At 40.9% G+C, this 10,246-nt stretch overlaps 1 non-coding gene across 1 annotated transcript; it reads right to left on the bottom strand.

Annotated features, from left to right (window-relative positions):
* Positions 1-460: 460 nt before the first annotated feature.
* TRNAS-AGA (transfer RNA serine (anticodon AGA)) lies at positions 461-542 on the bottom strand. Its single transcript has one exon. It is a non-coding gene; the product is annotated as a tRNA-Ser (tRNA).
* Positions 543-10,246: the final 9,704 nt, after the last annotated feature.

A 10,246-nucleotide genomic window follows, 5' to 3' on the forward strand; every position in this document is an offset into this window, starting at 1 on the left:
AATAACCAGTTTTTATATGCAATTGAGTTTGAGGAGAGAACACTGGATGTATTTTTATGCTGGAGTTCCCTCTGTTAAAATCTAATTTCATTGTACAAATTCTGATTTCCGGCTAATCATTGATTGGATGCACAGCCAGTGCTTGAACTACTACAGAAACCATGCCCTTAGGCCAAACAGAAGCAAGATCCAAGTATCATAGAATTGTAGGGGTTGGAAGGGACCTTGAGAGATCATCGGGTCCAACCCCCCTGCCAAAGCAGGTTCCTCAGAGCAGGCTGCCCAGGTAGGTGTCCAGATGGGCCTTGAATATGTCCAGAGAAGGACACTCCACAACCTCCCCTGGGCAGCCTGTCCCACTGCTCTGTCACCCTCACCGTGAAGAAGTTAAGTTCTTTCTAATATTGGTGCCTAACTTCCAGTGATCCATAAAATTGCACAGAGCCTCTTCAGCTCCAGCCGTAGTCGGCAGGATTCGAACCTGCGCGGGGAGACCCCAATGGATTTCTAGTCCATCGCCTTAACCACTCGGCCACGACTACACACAATTTACTACTTAGTGGCAACTACTCAAGACTCACCTTACCTGTTTTGTCTCACACTAACAATTTCACCATCCTTGTTCCTAGGTGCTTATTATTATACTAGACACCTCACCTAGTTTGTTTCCTCCTCACCGTGTGACCTCATCCCACACCTCTCTGGACTCAGATCTAAGCTCTGAGTGTTTCCTCCACCCGCAGGCTCCCAGTCATGCTTTGTGATGCACCTAAGTGCTGCAGTTCTGCCTGCTGAACTCTGGTCTTACTCCTCCACTCCTCTCTGTTCATTCCCTGTTCCTTGTGCTCAGCATTCACTCCCCACCCCAAAAGTAGCCCAAATCCATTTCTATGATTTGTATATTGCTCAAGAACTCTGGAATAACTGTGTTGAGTAAACATTTCCTCACCTTCTCTCATCAGGACTACTAGAAAACGTACTAGAGAAAGTTCAGAAGCAGATAGAAGGGAGGAAACACAATAACAGTGGTGTTTAAGAATCACATCCAACAGAGCAGCAGCCAAAAGGAGTCAGCAACGCACAGGGTAATTAGTTGTAGGTGGAGCTGTAGGAGTGGTGTGGATGACAACTGTAGTCAGTAGTTGAAATGAAAAGCAGATGCAACTTTAAAAATCAATGCATCTGGTAAATTGACAGCATTTTTTACAGGTTTATTTTTTTTTCGTACAGGCTTCAGTATTTCTTTTTCATAATAAAAGCTTCTTAATCCTAATACATGAAATTTAGCAGATTGATTATATATCAGCTTCCTAAAATAGGGAATCCAGAGAATCCTTCCACAGCATGTTTCAAATTGTGAGAGAACATAGATGAACTCCCCTCCTTCCAACTGGAAGGAAAGAAGTCTGCAGAGGCTTATCCTTTGGGAGTGGGAGTAAAAGTGAAGTTGAAGAGCTGACAACTTTCTTTAGCCTCCAGTCACAGATGCTATAAACGACACTTCCACTACCATCTTTGTTCTGCTTTTGAGCTCAAGAAAATAAAATCTGTTCACTAAGAAACACCTGAGGCCTACACATGCCAGGCAACTGCTTCCTCATACTCTTTTTTTTTTTTCAGTACTAAAATTAAGAGAATATATATTTTGCATATTTTTTCACTTGCATTGCATAGGAAGCCTTATGGTATTATACCAGAAAGATATTAAGTGCAGAATCATACAGTGTTGGGTCACTTTCTCATACTAAGAAAGAAATTAAATTTCCTGATCTATTTCACAGCAGCTATCCCTGTAGCACATACAGTGCTACAATCTTGAATTACAAACAAAGGAAATAGCAACCTTGCCCTTCTGAATGGAAAACTTCTTCAGGAACTAATTCTGTGAGCCAACTAAATGTACTTTCCTTGGAAGAATAAGACACAAGCCTGGAAAGCTACCAACATGATTCCTAGCAAAAGTGTGCTACTAAATAAGTGGGTCCAACCCAACAACGGACCGTAAGTTTGATACCCAGAGTTAAGATCATTATCATCACTCTGCCCTCTCTCTGTAGCCTAGCAGTGTGGAATTCCTTAAGTTAAATTTTTGCTTATGTTTTGGAATTCTTTCATGGCTCCCCACACTTTTTTTTTACTTTTTTTTTTTACTTTTTTTTTTTTTACTTTTTTTTTTTTTTACTTTTTTTTATCAGAAAGATTTGCTAGTGCCTTGAAAATGCCATGAAAACTTCTAAGTGAAATTTCCTGAGCCACAGACAAGGGATTTTAATGGAAGAATGTGCAACTCTGGAGAAGCATCTGTATGAACTGCAATTAGATTTGTAAACACAGAGAATTTAAAAATGCAAAATGTTGCTTTTAATCATCTTGGAAAATGGTGTTTTAGATGTATTTAAGAAACTATTCTCCTTGCCAATCTGACCTATACAAACACATCCATGTGGTTCAAACACTCACTACCACCCTGATTTTTTAGGAGTACACGAAAATTAGGCCAGGAGAAGTTCAGTATTACTTTAAAAGAGACCTAGAATCACAAATAAATTATAAAATAATTGTTATGAATGTGCTTAAAATTGTAACAGTTTGGCTCATTGGTATGTCAACAGAAAGATCAATCTTATGTAAATGAGAAAGCAAAGAAATGCAGACTAGGTTAGGGTTTCAGTGGGAAAAAAATATATATTTTTCTTGAATTCATCCTTCTTTCTCTCTTGCTGTTCTCTGTTGCTGTTCAACCCTAAAGTTCATCAGTCTTCTTTGTCATATCCTATTCAAACTGGATAGAATATCTATCTGTTAAATGCTTCCAAGCAAAACTGTCTTTTTCTAAGCTTGCACAGCAGCTTGCAGGAGAGAGCTTTGGCGTGGTTGGAATGCTGACATGGCTGCTGTATCAAAAGTTAAGATCTCTAGACCAAAATAAATAAATAAATAAATAAATAAATAAATAAATAATAAAAAGTAAAGCAATTGTTTTAGTGACTTCAAGTTTTATTTAAAAAAATATTCAGTAAAAAATGTGTTTCTGCTGATTATGTTCTATCAGAAATTGGCTCAAAGCTGATGGTATTGACACAATAATGAAAAACATTTGATTACTGAAGAGCAACTTTTAAGCTCAGTTCAAAAGTATTTGAACCTGTGTACAGATAGACATTTTCTTCCTGGTAGCAGCAATTAAAATTTTGTATTAGTATAATTAAGTCATTCAGTCTCGGTATGTCCTTTCTCTTTGGGTTTTGGTATGTACTTATGTATTTGAGAGAATTTAAACAGAATCTGCATAAATGAGCATCTGTGTCAGACAAAGACCAAAAAGCTGTGCTACAAATTAATGTTTTCAGTCCTGCTTGGGTGATGGTTGAGACTTTTAAAACAAAAACATTGTTCTGACAAGCTAAATGACTATAAAAGTCTCTTAGGCTCTAATGACATGTGAGGGGCTTTTTTCCCCTTGGAAACAGCATGTACCAGTCTGCAGCAAAGTGCTGGAACATGTTGTCTATCTTCAATACCATATGGCTAAATATTTTATTAAAAGTTATGCTGCAGACAAACACTGGCTATTCCAGACTAAGATTTGCAGACAGCATGATACAGTGAGCTGGATTTCCATCCACAGTCACAATCGCTTAGAAAGTTATTTCAGAAGGCAGACTAAAGCCTTTTAAAGTCAAGCATGCGATACCGCTAATAAAAAAGATTGCGTGATTTTATATCTGACCCTAATGTCTCCTTCTGGAGGCTACAAAAACAAGGGTTTTTACAGAGGCACAGAATCATTTCCAGTTCACCTAGTGTTTACCTTTTTCTCTGTCTCTCTTTTTTTTTCATGCATTACCATTATTTTTTCAATGAAGTTATAAAGGAAGGATTAGGTCGTCTGTTGCCAAGTGAAAAGACACAAGTACAAAGGAAAAAAACCACTTTGTGGAAGAACATAGTACCTTATTTTATCTGCTTCTGAACAAAATAATAGCTCCAGAACATGCTGAAACTAAGTGGCCTTTTATGTTATTTGGTGTCTCCAATTATGAGGAAAGATAAGGTCGCATGCATAATCTTTTTTCCCTTTCCTAATAAGTCCCATTCAGGACTTAAGTAGCAAACATGCATGAGTGATGGTAACATAGAATCATAGAAACAGAGAATCATTTAGGTTGGAAAAGACCTCCAAGATCATCTAGTCCAACTACCATTCTGACCTACCAAGTCCCAACCTTGTCCTATAGCACCACATCCACACATCTCTAAAATATCTCCAGGGATGGTGACTCAACCACCACCTCGGGCAGCCTATTCCAATGCCTAACCACCCTTGCCATGAAGAAATCCTTACTGACATCTAATATAAGCCTAACACAACTTGAGATTGTTTCATCACATCCTAACACTTGTCACCTGAGGAAAAAGACTGACACCCACCTTGCTACAGCCCCCTTTCAGGTATCAGTAGAGAGCCATGAGGTCTCTCCTCAGCATCTTTTTCTCCAGACTAAACAGTTTCAGTTCCCCCAGCCACTCCTCACGTCTTGTTTTCTAGTCCTTTCACCAGCTTCATTGTTCTTCTCAGAATGCATTCCAGCAATTCAGTGTCCTTCCTGTGGTTAGAGGATCAAAACTGGAGGTGTGGTCTCACCAGTGCCACATACAGGGGGACAATCACTTCCCTAGCCTTGCTGTCCACACTGCTTCTGATGCAGGACAGGATGCCTTTTGCTTTCTTGGCCACCTGAGCACACTGCTGGCTCATGTTCAGCTGGGTATCAGCCAACACCCCCAGATCCTTTTCTGCTGGGCAGCTTTCCAGCCACTCTTCCCCAGCATACTGCAGCACTGAGCACTTAGCCTTGTTGAATGTCATACAACTGGATATGGCCCATCAATCCGGCCCATACAGGTCCCCTTGCAGAGCCTTCCTACCTTCAAGCAAGTCAACACCCCTGCCTAACTTGGTGTTGTCTACAAATTTAATGAGAGTGCACTCAATTGCCTCATCAAGATCACTGATAAAAACATCAAACAGAACTGCCTTTGATACTGAGCCCTGGGGAACACCAGTTTTGTTGTCAAACAGATTTAACTTCATTTACAACAACCTTTTTGGCCCACCACCCAGCCAGGTTGTTACCCAGCGAATAATACATCCATCCAAGCCATGAGCAGTCAGGTTCTCTAGGAGAGTGCTGTGAGAAACATCATCAAATACCTTGCTAGAGTCCCAGTAACAGCCACAGACTTTCCCTCATCCACTAAACACGTTGTCTTACCACAGAAGGGAATCAGGTCAGCCAAGCAGGACTTGACTTTAATAAACCCACACTGACTGGGCCTCCCTAATAAAGACTGAGGCAAAGAAGGCATTAAGTACCTCAGCCTTTTCCTCATCTCTAATCACCAAGTTTCTCCCATTTCCAATAAAGAATGGAGATTCATCTTGGTCCTCTTTTTGTTCTTTGTTTATTTATAAAAACATTTTTCACTGTCTTTTTCTGCAGTAGCCAAATTAAGATCTAGCTGGGCTTTGGCTCTTCTAATTTTCTCCCTGCATAACTTCACAACATCTCTGCAGTCCTCCTGAGTTGTCTACTCCTTCTTCCAAAGGTCTTAAACTCTCCTTTTCTTCCTGAGTTTCAGAAGAAGCTCTCTGTTCAGCCAGCCTGGTCTTCTTCCCCACTAGCATGGGTTTTGGCACATAGGGATGGCCTGCTGCTGCACCTTCAAGATTTCATTCTTGCGAAACTTTCAGCTTTCCTGCACTCTTTCGCTCTTTAGAACCGTCTCCCAGACGACTTTGTCAACCAGGTCCTGAACCAGACAGAATCTGCCCTCCAAAAATCCAAAGTAGCAGTTCTGCTGACTGCCCTCCTTGCTTCTCCAAGGATAAAGAACTCCACCATATTGTGATTGCTGTGCCCACAACAGCTTCCAACCATCACATCATCTCCCACAATACGTACCCTGTTAACAAAATACAGGTCAAGTAGGCCAAGTGGTGTACCTTGCCTAGTCAGTTCCCTCACCACCTGCATCAAGAAGTTATCATCCACACATTCCAGAAATCTCCTAGTCTGCTTCTTCTCCACTGTATTTTATTTCCAGCAGATGTCTGGGAAGTTGAAGTCTCTGATTAAAAGAAGGGCTAGGGATCGTGACACTTCTCCTGACTGCTTACAAAATATTTCATCTGCTTCTTCATCATGGGTGGTCTATAGCATAATCTTACAACTATATCTCTTTGTTGGCCTTTCCCCTGAGCCTTACCCAGGGACACTCAACCTTTTCATCACCATAACTAAGTTCCAAGCAATCAAGATCTTTCCTACTGTAGAAGGCTACCCCACCTCCTCTCCTTCCCTGCCTATGTCTTCTGATGAGCCTTTAGCCATCCATTTCACTCTGATCATGACAGCCACCCCACCACATCTGAGGCTTATGATACAGTAGCCCTGAGACTGGGCTAAAGACTCCTGTTCCTCTTGCTTATTTCCCATGGTAGGTGCATTGGTGTAGAGGCATTTAGTTTGGTTGACTACTGAAATTGACTTATTCACTGGCATTCCTGTACATTGAGTTATCCATATTTAAATGAGTTCTAGTACCTTAATGCACTAAAGAAATATGTATTTGTCCATATTTGCATGTTTTCATCCTTTGGAGAAACATAGAATATTTGGGAGGACAAAACAGAATTGGGTGCTTCCGTACTAAAAATGAAGCTTGACAGACAGCTTTCACCTAAACTTGAAAAATAAATCCTTATTCCAAGAGTAAAAACAACATAGCAAACAGTATCCTGCTTGCCAAGATACATGATAGTAAAATTTCTGTCTTATTAAGCTACTCTGCAGCTTAATGTTGTAGAACCTGCTCTTCCATGTGCTCTTTCTTCAGCATAAGGGGAATCTTGCAAAGCTTAATTCTGGTAAGCGCTGTCACTGTTGTATTTTAACTGCAGGTGGCACGTTCCTCTGGTATGGCTGAGGTAATAGGGTTGGGTGTTAAAAAAACATGTAATAATAGCATAAAGAACAGTAAAAAAAATCATGTAGGCCTAAACCTGCTAATGGCATCTTAAATGTATACAGATGCTGCTGTTGCTGAGAAATTGAACAGGAAACATGGATGGGACTGTCATGTCTTGGGTCTTTGACACAGAAAAGTTTCTCCTATGGGGATGCTCATGATTGCAGCAAAATGCATTTGTGTTTACCACTACTAGAAACTGTTTGTAGACTGCACTGTATTAATATAGCATGACCCAGCTACCTGATAATTTCTGTCACCAAAAAAAAAAAAAAAAAAAAAATCTCCCTACCTGCCTAATAGGCAGTAGATGTTATACATTTTTCAGTGACCGCCAGACTCTTGAACTTCCTTGCTAGCAAAGTTACTACCCTATGAAAAGGCAAAAAGCAGAATGAACTCTAGACAAACTCATATTTTGGATGTTAGCAATATTAAACTGCTTACTAGTTTAACAGCACTATTTTAAAAGCTAAAACAAAAGAATATTTGCTGTCTTCTAAACTTATTAAAACTTACATGTTTCCCCTCCAACTTATTTTTTTGTTTTGTTTTGTGTATTTCTGTGTCAGGCTTTGTCATCTTTTTTCCCTGAGTCTGTTTTCTGCTTTTCTATCCAGTAATCATCTTCCCAGGGATTCTGTTTGATGGCAAATTAAATAAGACTCAACAGGATGCACGGGCAGACAAAAGGGCCAGCTGTACCCTGGGATGCATCAAACACAGCACTGCTAGCTGGTCGAGGGAAGGGGTTACCCTGCTCTGCTCTGCGCTGGTGCAGCATCACCTCCAGTACTGTGTGAGTTTTGGGTGCCGCAATATAAGAAGGGCATAAAAATATTAGAAGGTGTCCGAAGGAGGGCGATGGAGAAGGTGAAGGATCTGAAGGACAAGATGTATGAGGAACAGCTGAGGTTTCAAGCAGAGCAGGCTGAGGGGAGGCCTCATGGCGGCCTGCAGCTCCCTCACGAGGGGAGCGGAGGGGCAGGCGCTGAGCTCTGCTCTCTGGGGACAGCGACAGGACCCGAGGGGACAGCATGGAGCTGGGACAGGGGAGGGTCAGGCTGGGGGTTAGGGAAAGGTTCTGCACCCAGAGGGTGCTCAGGCACTGGGACAGGCTCCCCGGGGCAGTGGGCACAGCACCGAGCTGCTGGAGGTCAGGAAGCATTTCTGGTTTCTAGTTTGATTTCTGATTTCTGGTTTGTGCTGTGTGGAGCTAGGAGTGGGACACAATGATCCTTGTGGGTCTCTTCCAACTTGGAATGTCCTAATCTGTGATTCTATGATGTTTTCATGTATGGACATACAGAGTCATGTTATTGGAAAAGACCACAGTGTAACATTTTTGCCTTATAATGAGAGTTGGATTTCAGTCTTCATTCCCTGTCTTCCCTTGAATGTGATCGATAAAATAAAACCACCACTAAATAATTAACTCTAAAAACAGACTGTGCAGTACTTCGTGGTTTACTGTGCTTTAAAATCCTCAACACTTAGGACTGTGGGTTGTTTTTTAAAAAATCTTTAGAGCAATCAACAGTGATTCTGCACCTTTTTGCAGGTCTGAGAAGAGCACTTATGGCTTGTGACATTTCACTTTGATTAAAGCATTGATCTAGTCTTCTCAAACGTATAACTTTATTAAACTTGTTTTTTGATTTTTGTTTTTTCTTTAAGTGCCTACTCTTTAGAACAGGCTTTTGAGGGTGCTGCAGTTTTCAAGTACAATGGGAGGTGTATAACAGATTTTGTGGAAATTGGTTGGTGAAGCAGGAAAGGTGAGCTAGAAAGCACAAACATCACAGAAATTCACCGGGAAATGACAGGAGTTCCCCTTTCCGTATCAATACTTGTCATCATGATGCACCTAGAGTTCCAAGTCTAGTCTATGACTATGACGGCACTGCCCTTTACCCTCTTTTATCTATCTCAGCCACAGATCTTCTATGCACAAAAATGATTTTCATCATTTTGGCCATGTGTATACGCCAGTGGACAGCAACCTTCACACACTCTGATCATGTTGTTGCCTACAGATAGTACTTGTGACCATGACTGGTAGGCTGTTACCTCTCTGGATGTTTTCAGACATAAAGGGTTCTGCACACTCCCAGAGCTATCTGAGTTACACAGACAAGCAGTTCTGGTCTTGAGGACAGCATCAACAGGCACCGAAGATGCGATGTCTTTCTTCTCTGATACAAATAAAACCATACCACCTGAGAATTATTTAGCATTTCTGAGAGCAAGTCCACTTATTCTGGTATGCAAATGTATATGGGTACTAAATTTTACAGCATGATGCTGAAAAAATCAAAGCCAATTAAGTAAATTAACAATTACTTCTGTCTAAGTCCAAGCTTCTAAAACAATTTATCTTCAAGAAGCTTAAATCATAAAATAATCTCCTCCTTGAAGATATTCCAAACTGAACTTGATAAGTCATGAGCAATTCCGTCTGGCTTTGAAGCTGGCCCTGCTCAGAGAAGGATTTCGAACCAGGCGAGATCTAGAAGTCCCTTCCAAACTAAATTATTCTGTGAAGACAAATAGTCACCCAGCACTACTAACCCCGAAACCTAGTTGTGATCATTTTAATGACAAGATAGTTAATGTTTTCCTGTGATGCTTTCAGTAAAGGTCTCTAGCTAATGAGCCTGTTCTACAGTTATAACATTTACTGCTATGAGCCCCCCCGCTGAAGAGTCCCCACTGCCTCAGCACAGTTTGTTTCCATGGTAAGGCAAGATACAAAGAAGAATATACAGATGCTCCTACAGGAATTATAGAGATGTTGGTATGTCTCAGTCATCAACTGAACATTAGCCTGGAAAATAAGCATTTTATACCTAATAAGGTGAGAAGAAGCTGGAGGGGGAGTTGTTTAGTTTTCCTGTGTAACTACAGGGTTTGGTTGCCTCTTGATTTCACAGGGATGGTCTTCAGTAACCTGGTGGGTCTCTTTCATTCCAATGTGTCTACTTTCAAACAAACAAACAAAAAAAACCATCTTGTCAGAATACAAATCATGCTAGGACAGGGTAATCCTAACTGGATTTGTTATCAATATCCATCACAGAAACAAACAAACAAATATATAAATAAAAGAGTAACTTGCTCCGTCTCATTTGTAAGCTGATCCTTCAGTTTCCCAGCCCCCCCAAAGCAGCAGCACAACCTTCCATCACTATGAGCATGGCAGCAGCACCTACAC

The sequence above is a fragment of the Anas platyrhynchos genome, chromosome Z, assembly GCF_047663525.1.
Source record: "Anas platyrhynchos isolate ZD024472 breed Pekin duck chromosome Z, IASCAAS_PekinDuck_T2T, whole genome shotgun sequence".
Classification (NCBI taxonomy): Eukaryota; Metazoa; Chordata; class Aves; order Anseriformes; family Anatidae; genus Anas; species Anas platyrhynchos.